This window comes from Myxine glutinosa, chromosome 14 (genome assembly GCF_964187855.1).
Source record: "Myxine glutinosa chromosome 14, kmMyxGlut1.1, whole genome shotgun sequence".
Lineage (NCBI taxonomy): Eukaryota > Metazoa > Chordata > Myxini > Myxiniformes > Myxinidae > Myxine > Myxine glutinosa.
The window spans coordinates 18,022,174-18,035,271 of NC_136274.1; the positions used below are offsets into that span (position 1 = coordinate 18,022,174).

A 13,098-nucleotide genomic window follows, 5' to 3' on the forward strand; every position below is an offset into this window, starting at 1 on the left:
AAGGTGTTAACCGGTGTTTCAACAACACAATAATGATACTAAGGTGTTAACCGGTGTTTCAACAACACAATAATGATACTAAGGGGTTAACCGGTGTTTCAACAACACAATAATGATACTAAGGGGTTAACCGGTGTTTCAACAACACAATAATGATACCAAGATGTTAACCGGTGTTTCAACAACACAATAATGATACTAAGCGGTTAACCGGTGTTTCAACAACACAATAATGATACTAAGGTGTTAACCGGTGTTTCAACAACACAATAATGATACTAAGGGGTTAACCGGTGTTTCAACAACACAATAATGATACAAAGGTGTTAACCGGTGTTTCAACAACACAATAATGATACTAAGCGGTTAACCGGTGTTTCAACAACACAATAATGATACTAAGGGGTTAACAAGTGTTTCAACAACACAATAATGATACTAAGCGGTTAACCGGTGTTTCACCAACACAATAATGATACTAAGGGGTTAACCAGTGTTTCACCAACACAATAATGATACTAAGGGGTTAACCAGTGTTTCAACAACACAATAATGATACTAAGGGGCTAACCGGTGTTTCAACCACACAATAATGATACTAAGGGGTTAACCGGTGTTTCAACAACACAATAATGATACTAAGTTGTTAACCGGTGTTTCAACAACACAATAATGATACTAAGGTGTTAACCGGTGTTTCAACAACACAATAATGATACTAAGGTGTTAACCGGTGTTTCAACAACACAATAATGATACTAAGGGGTTAACCGGTGTTTCAACAACACAATAATGATACTAAGGGGTTAACCGGTGTTTCAACAACACAATAATGATACAAATGTGTTAACCGGTGTTTCAACAACACAATAATGATACTAAGCGATTAACCGGTGTTTCAACAACACAATAATGATACTAAGGGGTTAACCGGTGTTTCAACAACACAATAATGATACTAAGGGGTTAACCGGTGTTTCAACAACACAATAATGATACGAAGGGGTTAACCGGTGTTTCAACAACACAATAATGATACTAAGGTGTTAACCAGTGTTTCAACAACACAATAATGATACTAAGGTGTTAACCGGTGTTTCAACAACACAATAATGATACGAAGGGGTTAACCGGTGTTTCAACAACACACAAATGATACGAGGGGTTAACCGGTGTTTTAACAACACAATATTGATACGAAGGTGTTAACCGGTGTTTCAACAACACAATAATGACACTAAGGTGTTAACCGGTGTTTCAACAACACACAAATGATACTAAGGTGTTAACCGGTGTTTCAACAACACAATAATGATACTAAGGTGTTAACCGGTGTTTCAACAACACAATAATGATACTAAGGGGTTAACCGGTGTTTCAACAACACACAAATGATACGAGGGGTTAACCGGTGTTTCACCAACACAATAATGATACTAAGGGGTTAACCGGTGTTTCACCAACATAATAATGATACAAGGGGGTTAACCGGTGTTTCACCAACACAATAATGATACTAGGGCGTTAACCGGTGTTTCACCAACACAATAATAATACCAAGGGGTTAACTGGTGTTTCACCAACACAATAAGGATAACAAGGGGTTAACCGGTGTTTCAACAACCCAATAAAGATACGGAGGGGTTAACCGGTGTTTCACCAATACAATAATAATACCAAGGGGTTAACCGGTGTTTCACCAACACAACAAGGATACCAAGGGGTTAACTGGTGTTTCAACAACACAATAACGATACTAAGGGGTTAACCGGTGTTTCCCCAACACAATAATAATACCAAGGGGTTAACTGGTGTTTCACCAACACAATAAGGATTCCAAGGGGTCAACCGGTGTTTCAACAACACAATAATAATACCAAGGGGTTAACCGGTGTTTCACCAACACAACAAGGATACCAAGGGGTTAACTGGTGTTTCAACAACACAACAACGATACTAAGGGGTTAATCGGTGTTTCACCAACACAATAATGATACTAAGGGGTTAACCGGTGTTTCAACAACACAATAACGATACGAAGGGTTTAACCGGTGTTTCACCAACACAAGAATGATACTAAGGGGTTAACCGGTGTTTCAACAACACAATAACGATACGAAGGGTTTAACCGGTGTTTCACCAACACAAGAATGATACTGGGGGTTAACTGGTGTTTCAACAACACAATAACGATACGAAGGGTTTAACCGGTGTTTCACCAACACAATAATGATACTAAGGGGTTAACCGGTGTTTCAACAACACAATAATGAAACTAAGTTGTTAACCGGTGTTTCAACAACACAATAATGATACGAAGGGGTTAACCGGTGTTTCAACAACACAATAATGATACTAACGTGTTAACCGGTGTTTCAACAACACAATAATGATACTAAGGGGTTAACTGGTGTTTCAACAACACAATAATGATACTAAGGGGTTAACCGGTGTTTCAACAACACAATAATGATACTAAGGGGTTAACCGGTGTTTCAACAACACAATAATGATACTAAGTTGTTAACCGGTGTTTCAACAACACAATAATGATACTAAGGTGTTAACCGGTGTTTCAACAACACAATAATGATACTAAGGTGTTAACCGGTGTTTCAACAACACAATAATGATACTAAGGGGTTAACCGGTGTTTCAACAACACAATAATGATACTAAGGGGTTAACCGGTGTTTCAACAACACAATAATGATACCAAGGTGTTAACCGGTGTTTCAACAACACAATAATGATACTAAGCGGTTAACCGGTGTTTCAACAACACAATAATGATACTAAGGTGTTAACCGGTGTTTCAACAACACAATAATGATACTAAGGGGTTAACCGGTGTTTCAACAACACAATAATGATACTAAGGGGTTAACCGGTGTTTCAACAACACAATAATGATACAAAGGTGTTAACCGGTGTTTCAACAACACAATAATGATACTAAGCGGTTAACCGGTGTTTCAACAACACAATAATGATACTAAGGGGTTAACCAGTGTTTCAACAACACAATAATGATACTAAGCGGTTAACCGGTGTTTCACCAACACAATAATGATACTAAGGGGTTAACCAGTGTTTCACCAACACAATAATGATACTAAGGGGTTAACCAGTGTTTCAACAACACAATAATGATACTAAGGGGCTAACCGGTGTTTCAACCACACAATAATGATACTAAGGGGTTAACCGGTGTTTCAACAACACAATAATGATACTAAGTTGTTAACCGGTGTTTCAACAACACAATAATGATACTAAGTTGTTAACCGGTGTTTCAACAACACAATAATGAAACTAAGTTGTTAACCGGTGTTTCAACAACACAATAATGATACTAAGGGGTTAACCAGTGTTTCAACAACACAATAACGATACTAAAGGGTTAACCGGTGTTTCAACAACACAATAATGATACTAAGGGGTTAACCAGTGTTTCAACAACACAATAATGATACTAAGCGGTTAACCGGTGTTTCACCAACACAATAATGATACTAAGGGGTTAACCAGTGTTTCAACAACACAATAATGATACTAAGGGGTTAACCAGTGTTTCAACAACACAATAATGATACTAAGGGGTTAACCAGTGTTTCAACAACACAATAATGATACTAAGCGGTTAACCGGTGTTTCACCAACACAATAATGATACTAAGGGGTTAACCAGTGTTTCAACAACACAATAATGATACTAAGGGGCTAACCGGTGTTTCAACAACACAATAATGATACTAAGGGGTTAACCGGTGTTTCAACAACACAATAATGAAACTAAGTTGTTAACCGGTGTTTCAACAACACAATAATGATACTAAGGGGTTAACCGGTGTTTCAACAACACAATAATGATACTAACGTGTTAACCGGTGTTTCAACAACACAATAATGATACTAAGGGGTTAACTGGTGTTTCAACAACACAATAATGATACTAAGGGGTTAACCGGTGTTTCAACAACACAATAATGATACTAAGGGGTTAACCGGTGTTTCAACAACACAATAATGATACTAAGTTGTTAACCGGTGTTTCAACAACACAATAATGATACTAAGGTGTTAACCGGTGTTTCAACAACACAATAATGATACTAAGGTGTTAACCAGTGTTTCAACAACACAATAATGATACTAAGGGGTTAACCGGTGTTTCAACAACACAATAATGATACTAAGGGGTTAACCGGTGTTTCAACAACACAATAATGATACCAAGGTGTTAACCGGTGTTTCAACAACACAATAATGATACTAAGCGGTTAACCGGTGTTTCAACAACACAATAATGATACTAAGGTGTTAACCGGTGTTTCAACAACACAATAATGATACTAAGGGGTTAACCGGTGTTTCAACAACACAATAATGATACTAAGGGGTTAACCGGTGTTTCAACAACACAATAATGATACAAAGGTGTTAACCGGTGTTTCAACAACACAATAATGATACTAAGCGGTTAACCGGTGTTTCAACAACACAATAATGATACTAAGGGGTTAACCAGTGTTTCAACAACACAATAATGATACTAAGCAGTTAACCGGTGTTTCACCAACACAATAATGATACTAAGGGGTTAACCAGTGTTTCACCAACACAATAATGATACTAAGGGGTTAACCAGTGTTTCAACAACACAATAATGATACTAAGGGGCTAACCGGTGTTTCAACCACACAATAATGATACTAAGGGGTTAACCGGTGTTTCAACAACACAATAATGATACTAAGTTGTTAACCGGTGTTTCAACAACACAATAATGATACTAAGGTGTTAACCGGTGTTTCAACAACACAATAATGATACTAAGGTGTTAACCGGTGTTTCAACAACACAATAATGATACTAAGGGGTTAACCGGTGTTTCAACAACACAATAATGATACTAAGGGGTTAACCGGTGTTTAAACAACACAATAATGATACAAAGGTGTTAACCGGTGTTTCAACAACACAATAATGATACTAAGCGGTTAACCGGTGTTTCAACAACACAATAATGATACTAAGGGGTTAACCGGTGTTTCAACAACACAATAATGATACTAAGGGGTTAACCGGTGTTTCAACAACACAATAATGATACGAAGGGGTTAACCGGTGTTTCAACAACACAATAATGATACTAAGGTGTTAACCAGTGTTTCAACAACACAATAATGATACTAAGGTGTTAACCGGTGTTTCAACAACACAATAATGATACGAAGGGGTTAACCGGTGTTTCAACAACACACAAATGATACGAGGGGTTAACCGGTGTTTTAACAACACAATATTGATACGAAGGTGTTAACCGGTGTTTCAACAACACAATAATGACACTAAGGTGTTAACCGGTGTTTCAACAACACACAAATGATACTAAGGTGTTAACCGGTGTTTCAACAACACAATAATGATACTAAGGTGTTAACCGGTGTTTCAACAACACAATAATGATACTAAGGGGTTAACCGGTGTTTCAACAACACACAAATGATACGAGGGGTTAACCGGTGTTTCACCAACACAATAATGATACTAAGGGGTTAACCGGTGTTTCACCAACATAATAATGATACTAGGGGGTTAACCGGTGTTTCACCAACACAATAATGATACTAGGGCGTTAACCGGTGTTTCACCAACACAATAATAATACCAAGGGGTTAACTGGTGTTTCACCAACACAATAAGGATAACAAGGGGTTAACCGGTGTTTCAACAACCCAATAAAGATACGGAGGGGTTAACCGGTGTTTCACCAATACAATAATAATACCAAGGGGTTAACCGGTGTTTCACCAACACAACAAGGATACCAAGGGGTTAACTGGTGTTTCAACAACACAATAACGATACTAAGGGGTTAACCGGTGTTTCCCCAACACAATAATAATACCAAGGGGTTAACTGGTGTTTCACCAACACAATAAGGATACCAAGGGGTCAACCGGTGTTTCAACAACACAACAACGATACTAAGGGGTTAATCGGTGTTTCACCAACACAATAATGATACTAAGGGGTTAACCGGTGTTTCAACAACACAATAACGATACGAAGGGTTTAACCGGTGTTTCACCAACACAAGAATGATACTGGGGGTTAACTGGTGTTTCACCAACACAAGAAGGATACTGGGGGTTAACCGGTGTTTCACCAACACAATAATAATACCAAGGGGTTAACCGGTGTTTCACCAACACAACAAGGATACCAAGGGGTTAACTGGTGTTTCAACAACACAACAACGATACTAGGGGTTTAACCGGTGTTTCACCAACACAATAATAATACCAAGGGGTTAACCGGTGTTTCACCAACACAACAAGGATACCAAGGGGTTAACTGGTGTTTCAACAACACAATAACGATACTAAGGGTTTAACCGGTGTTTCACCAACACAAGAATGATACTGGGGGTTAACTGGTGTTTCACCAACACAAGAATGATACTGGGGGTTAACTGGTGTTTCACCAATGCAATAATTATAGTCGGGGTTAACCAGTGTTTCACCTCCACAATAATTATACGAGGGGTTAGCCGGTGCTTCAACACAAGAATGATATTAAAGGGTTAACCAGTGTTTCACCAACACAATAATGATACGAGGGGTTAGCCGGTGCTTCAACACAAGAATGATACTGAGGGTTAACTGGTGTTTCACCAACACACAAATGATACTAGGGGTTAACTGGTGTTTCACCAACACAATAATTATAGTCGGGGTTAACAGGTGTTTCACCAATACAAGAATAATACTCGGGGTTAACCTGTGCTTCATCAACACCAGAGTCGGGTTTTAGGGGAATAAACAGTGTGTGCTGGAAACAGCGTTATCTATTAACTTCTCTGAAAAAGCACATTGTGTAATCCAGGGGGCAACGCCGGTGGATCCACTTAGACTCCATCAAAGCGCCTCTTATCGGGTTTGCACACAATTCCCAAATCTTCCCCAAGATTTGGAGCATCTGATGAAACGTCCCCCTTTCTCTCTCCCATTATCACAGGCAAGGCTAGCATTCTTTAGGATGAATGGGAAAGAAAGGTGGGATGCTATAGGATGGGGGTGAGGAAGGTAATAAACACCACTCTCCATCCCCATTGCCTCCTCCAAACCACATTCCCTTCCTCATTCATCAGCCAATGAAACAAGGAGGGGAAACAGTTTTCGCTTGGAAAAATTAATTGAAAAGTTATGTTAACTTGCACATTGTGTAAATCACAGAAATAATGCATCAAGTTATTATTACTCCTCTTCCCCTCTCACCCTCCTCTTCCCCTCTCACCCTCCTCTTCCCCTCTCACCCTCCTCTTCCCCTCTCACCCTCCTCTTCCCCTCTCACCCTCCTTTTCCCCTCTCACCATCCTTTTCCCCTCTCACCCTCCTTTTCCCCTCTCACCCTCCTTTTCCCCTCTCACCCCCCTCTTGCCTTATCCTTTGACTGATAACGACTGAGCAGGAAATGTTACCCACCGATACTGTTCCTGACTCAATATATGCTAGCCTAAGCCATTCCTGAAAAAATGAAAAGAAAAATGCATTACCTCGTCCTGATGACTTGGGATAAGCGTCCAGTTTCGGTCGGGTTTTTAAATATCGCCCTGCCGGAATCGGTCGGGAATAAGTGACAAGGGGGTCACCGGCCCCCGGAACGTCCTGCCATTGGGGGTCACAGTTGGACACAATCAAGGCAATGAACAAACATAAAAATATGAAAGAGAAGGAAGAAACACCGCAAGTAAGAGGTTGGGTTAGGTCGGGTTCCTGGGTGTATAAAGGATTGTGGGTAGAGATGGGGGTGCCATGAGATGGTGGTGTACCACCAGCTTGAAGTCCTGGATTGGATGAAATACAGTAGTCTCCGGAAAGCGGTTCCACAAACGGGAGAAAAGGGGGGGGGGGGGGGGAATGCAGTAAGCCTGGATTTGAGGACCTTAAGGCGATTACTGGAAGAACTCGTGCATCCTGGAGGAGCTGTGGAAAGCAAAGGGAGCTAGACCAGAGGAGGCAATGGTACATAGAGGACATTTATCTGTCTGCGACGCGGGAACAACGGACCTCGTCCTTCAACACATTCATGGGAGATGCCAATAATAATGAGCTTTAGATTCAACAGAAGAGGAAACAAATGTGATGCTGGTGCACCAGCCCATAGAGGAGAGCAGTACTCCATTGAGCTGCCATCTTATACTCATGAAATACTTGGGCCAAAAATGTTTGCAATTGATCCAATTCTCTCGTTTAGAGGTCGGAGGGAGGGGGGTGGAAGGAAGTGGTAGAGAAGGATGGTGTCTTTCGCTACGACCTTATAAGTCACTGTGGGAGTGGGAAAATGAGTGGGGGTGGAGGTAGCAGAATGGTGCAACTTCCAGAGCATTCTGGGTACCGGGGACGCCATCTTTATGATGTCATTTTTTCCTCTGTGCAATCGACAGGGCAGTTCGGACAAATCTCCACCTCCTGCTGGGATGCCAAATGCACGGGATTTGTCTGTGCCCTATCCAAATGCTGAGCAGAAAACAAGGAAGCAGAACATGCCTTTTGGTCTTGACAGGACTCGACAGGGTTTGAACCACCGACCTCTCTGACTTAGATCTGGTACCTTGTAACTGTTGCTGCGTTTTTGCCAGAGGAAGAAATGCTGAAATATATCTATCTGGGTTCTTCCCAACATCTATCTCGGGCTAGGAGCTAGGGCTTGGAGCATTATAAGGCTAGGCGCTAGGGCTAAGAGTTAAGGGAAAGAGCTAGGGATAGGAGTTAAGGGAAAGAGCTAGGGATAGGAGTTAAGGGAAAGAGCTAGGGCTAATAGTTAAGGGAAGGAGCTAGGGCTAAGAGTTAGGGAAGGAGCTATGGCTAGGAGTTAAGGGAAAGAGCTTGGGCTCGGAGTTAAGGGATCTTTGTTCCTTTCACATTTCTTTCTTATTTCTCTTTATTCATTCTAATTCTTGCTTCTTCTTTATTACTCTCTTTCTTTATCGATACACTACATGGCCTAAAGTATGTGGACCCCCAAACATCACACCCGTATGTGCTCATCAAATACCTCATTCCAAAATCATGGGCATTAATATCGAGTTGGTTTTGCTGCTATAACAGCCTCCACTCTTCTGGGAAGACTTTCCACGAGATGTTGGAACATTGCTGCGGGGATTTGCTTCCATTCAGCCGCAAGAACATGAGTGAGGTCGGGCACTGATGTTGGGCGATTAGGCCTGGCTCGCAGTCGGCTGGGTAAGGCCCCCAGACCACAGCTCCCCTCATAGCAAAGGTGTTCGAAGGGTGGTTGAGGTCAGGACTCTGTGCAGGCCAGACAAGTTCTTCCATACCGATCTCGAGAAAGCATTTCTCTATGGACTTTGCTTTGTGCACGGGGGCATTGACCTGCTGAAACAGGAAAGGGCCTTTCCAAACTGTTGCCACAAATTTGGAAGCACACAAGCGTCCAGAATGTCATTGTATACTGTAGTGTTAAGATTTCCCTTCACTGGAACTAAGGGGCCGAGCCTGAACCATGAAAAACAGCCCCAGACCATCATTCCTCCTCCACCAAACTTTACAGTTGGCACTATGCATTCAGGCAGGTAGCGTTCTCCTGGCATCCACCAAACCCAGATTTGTCTGTCGGACTGCCAGATGGTGAAGCATGATTCATCACTCCAGAAAATGCATTTACACAGCTCCAGAGTGCAATGGCGGTGAGCTTTACACCACTCCAAACGACGCTTGTCATTGCGCATAGTGATCTTCGGCTTGTGTGTGGCTGCTCGGCTATGGAAACCCATTTCATGAAGCTTCCGACAAACAGTTGTTGTGCTGTTGCTTCCAGAGGCAGTTTGGAACTCGGTAGTGAGTGTTGCAACCGAGGACAGACGATTTTTATGCGCTATGCACTTCAGCACTCAGCAGTCCCGTTATGTGAGCTCGTGTGGCCTACCACTTTGCAGCTGAGCTGTTGTTGCTCCTCGATGTTTGCACTTCACAATAACAGCACTTACAGTTGACCGGAGCAGCTCAACCAGGGCAGACATTTGACGAACTGACTTGTTGGAAAGGTGGCAACCTATGACGGTGCCACGTTGAAAGTCACTGAGCTCTTCAGTACGACCCATTCTGCTGCCAATGTTTGTCTCCGGAGATTGCATGGCTGTGTGCTTCATCTATCTATAATTCCAGTAATCTCTGTGTGTGTGTGTGTGTGTATGTGTGTATGTCTGTGTGTTTGTCTGTGACCGCTGTTTCTCGACAACCACGGGTCCGATATACTTGAAACTTGCCAGGTATAATGCTGGGGACCCGAGGATGTGCCTTTTCAAGGTTTCATATTAATCGGACAAGTAGTTACCGAGCTATGTCCAAAAAACGATTCAACCAATTCAACCAATCAGAGAGCAGCGAGTTATCACGTGTGCCGAACGTGGCGAACAGACTCTGCCTCGGACGGCACATTTGAGAGCGTATTCATTTATTTCACGTTGGCAAACTATGTTGCCGCTATGTTGGCGTTAAACTATGTTTTAAAACTAATTAAAACTAATTTGCGATTCTTTCGCTTTCCTGCGCGTTTGTGCTTGCTATGGCGATTTCTTTACCAAACTCCGCAAGCCGTTCGCTTTGGACCAAACCATTTCATGTAAATAGAGGGGGGGGGGGGGGGGATTGTCACCGTACTCGCAAGCCGTTCGCTTTGGACCAAACCATTTCATGTAAATAGAGGGGGGGGGATATAATTTTAGATATAGATATAGTACGGGCATGCCCTAGTCTATCTAAAATTCCAGTAATCTCTGTGTGTGTGTGTGTGTGTGTGTGTGTGTGTGTTTGTCTGTGACCGCTGTTTCTCGACAACCACGGGTCCGATATACTTGAAACTTGCCAGGTATATTGCTGGGGACCCGAGGATGTGCCTTTTCAAGGTTTCATATTAATCGGAGAAGTAGTTACCGAGCTATGGCGATTTCTTTACCAAACTCCGCAAGCCGTTCGCTTTGGACCAAACCATTTCATGTAAATAGAGGGGGGGGGGGGGGGGGGGGTTGTTACCGTACTCGCAAGCCGTTCGCTTTGGACCAAACCATTTCATGTAAATAGAGGGGGGGATTGTCACCGTACTCGCAAGCCGTTCGCTTTGGCTTTGCGAATGGACCAAACCATTTCATGTAAATAGAGGGGGGGGATATAATTTTAGATATATATATAGTACGGGCATGCCCTAGTCTATCTATAATTCCAGTAATCTCTGTGTGTATGTGTGTGTGTTTGTCTGTGACCGCTGTTTCTCGACAACCACGGGTCCGATCTAATTGAAACTTGCCAGATATATTGCTGGGGACCTGAGGATGTGCCTTTTCAAGGTTTCATATTAATCGGAGAAGTAGTTACCGAGCTATGGCGATTTATTTACCAAACTAATCACAGAACAGGTTGCGGGGTAGGCCAGCCAATCACAGAACACGTTGTTGCGTAGGCGTGGCCGATGTGAGAGCGCGTGCGCGGATAGTAATTCGAGGCGTAGCGGGCGCCATTTGGAGGAGCTGGGAGGACTCAGGCGTGATAGAGTGAGCCTGAGTGAGTATATCAAGACAAGAACAAGATCTAGAAGGAGGTATGTACGGTGCGATTCATATAATATATTGTTTAGTTATCGTCGATGAGGAATTTGGGGTCGGAATGGGTGATCGGCCTGGGTGACTGGGTCTCGACTAGATGCTGGGCCGCACCAAGGAACGGGCACCCACGTACGGGCACGTCCTAGTTATATATAAATGTCAGCAATGGGTGTGGCTGAAACGGCCGAATCCACTAATTAGAAGGGTGTCTGCATACTTTTGGCCATGTAGTGTATGTCTTGGTAGAAGTGAATTCTTGCAGAAAATTTTCTGGAAGGTTCACTTGGCTGTGCCTGGATGGGGTTGAGGGTAGAGGAGTAGCGGCTGAAACCCGAATCCTACCCAGGTTCCTCCTGATGACTCGATCTTTGCTCTTTACTTCTTCTTTTTTTTTGGTTCCTTCTGATGACTCCAATGCCGTATTTGGTTTTCTGTTTCATCAGAAGTTCCAACCACAACACCACAGTTTGGTAAGTGAATTGAACCTCACTCTTCAAATAAAAGAAGACATGGAGCTCATCCCACGTTTTTTTAGCTTGCCCATGTTAATGTAAAGGAAGTAAACGAATTTATGAACCACATTTTTGTAAAAGTAAATCAATAAATGAAGATAGGTTCCAAGAGAAAAAACAAAATTGTCCAAACATTCAGTTATACAATTGAAATGAATTAGTTACAGGTAAATTTGCTGCTGAACTAGCAACCAGCTTCCAGTGATGCACTTTTGTATGCACACACCATCACGAGAAGTCTCTGGAGCAATAACAAACTCCACCACATCGGTGTGGAGACGAACATTTCCAATTGGAATACATGAGGAAACTAGAACGGCACTTGGTAGAGGGCATACCTCCGCCAAGCTGAACAGTTTATGGTTTGTGTCCCAATGATAGGCCACATCTTGATTGACCTGAAGCAAAATCTAATCGGCTTGTTCTTGTCACCTAACCAACTCATCCACTAAGTTTAGTCATAACTCGTCCATAACTTTTTTTTTTTAATATCATGGTATCTATCTATCTATCTATCTATCTATCTATATATATATATATATATATGTATATATATATATATATATATAACACAATTTGTGTGTGTGTGTGTGTGTGTGTGTGTGTAATGTTACCGATAGACTCCTAAACGGAGAGGCTCACGTACTTGATATTTGGCACGGACATGGCCATTGAGCCTGGGAAGAACATGGCCGACCTAAAAAATTATTTCATAATATTTTTTTACCATATTTTTACCTCAGCGCATTTCAGCGAGGAATATTATGACCGGAATGGCAGAGCAGCACGATGATTCGCTCAGAGCGATCACTTGATGTTCCTTGCCGCCATTAACTCAGTTACGCGTTCGCACGTATTTCAGAGTGAAAAGCGATTGCGTTTTTTCACATTTGAGCGAGGAACATTGCCATTCACACCACATAGGTTGTTTTTTTCTTTCAGCTTTAGATCCATATT

General features: G+C 42.0%; 1 protein-coding gene across 1 annotated transcript in view; it reads right to left on the bottom strand.

Moving 5' to 3' along the window:
• LOC137439454 (uncharacterized) overlaps positions 1–7,684 on the bottom strand; it is a 400,511-nt gene extending 392,827 nt beyond the window's left edge. Inside the window, exon 1 of the mRNA XM_078768562.1 lies at positions 7,565–7,684. The gene's annotated coding sequence lies outside the window, so the exon portion shown is untranslated. The remainder of the gene's footprint in view (positions 1–7,564) is intronic.
• Positions 7,685–13,098: the final 5,414 nt, after the last annotated feature.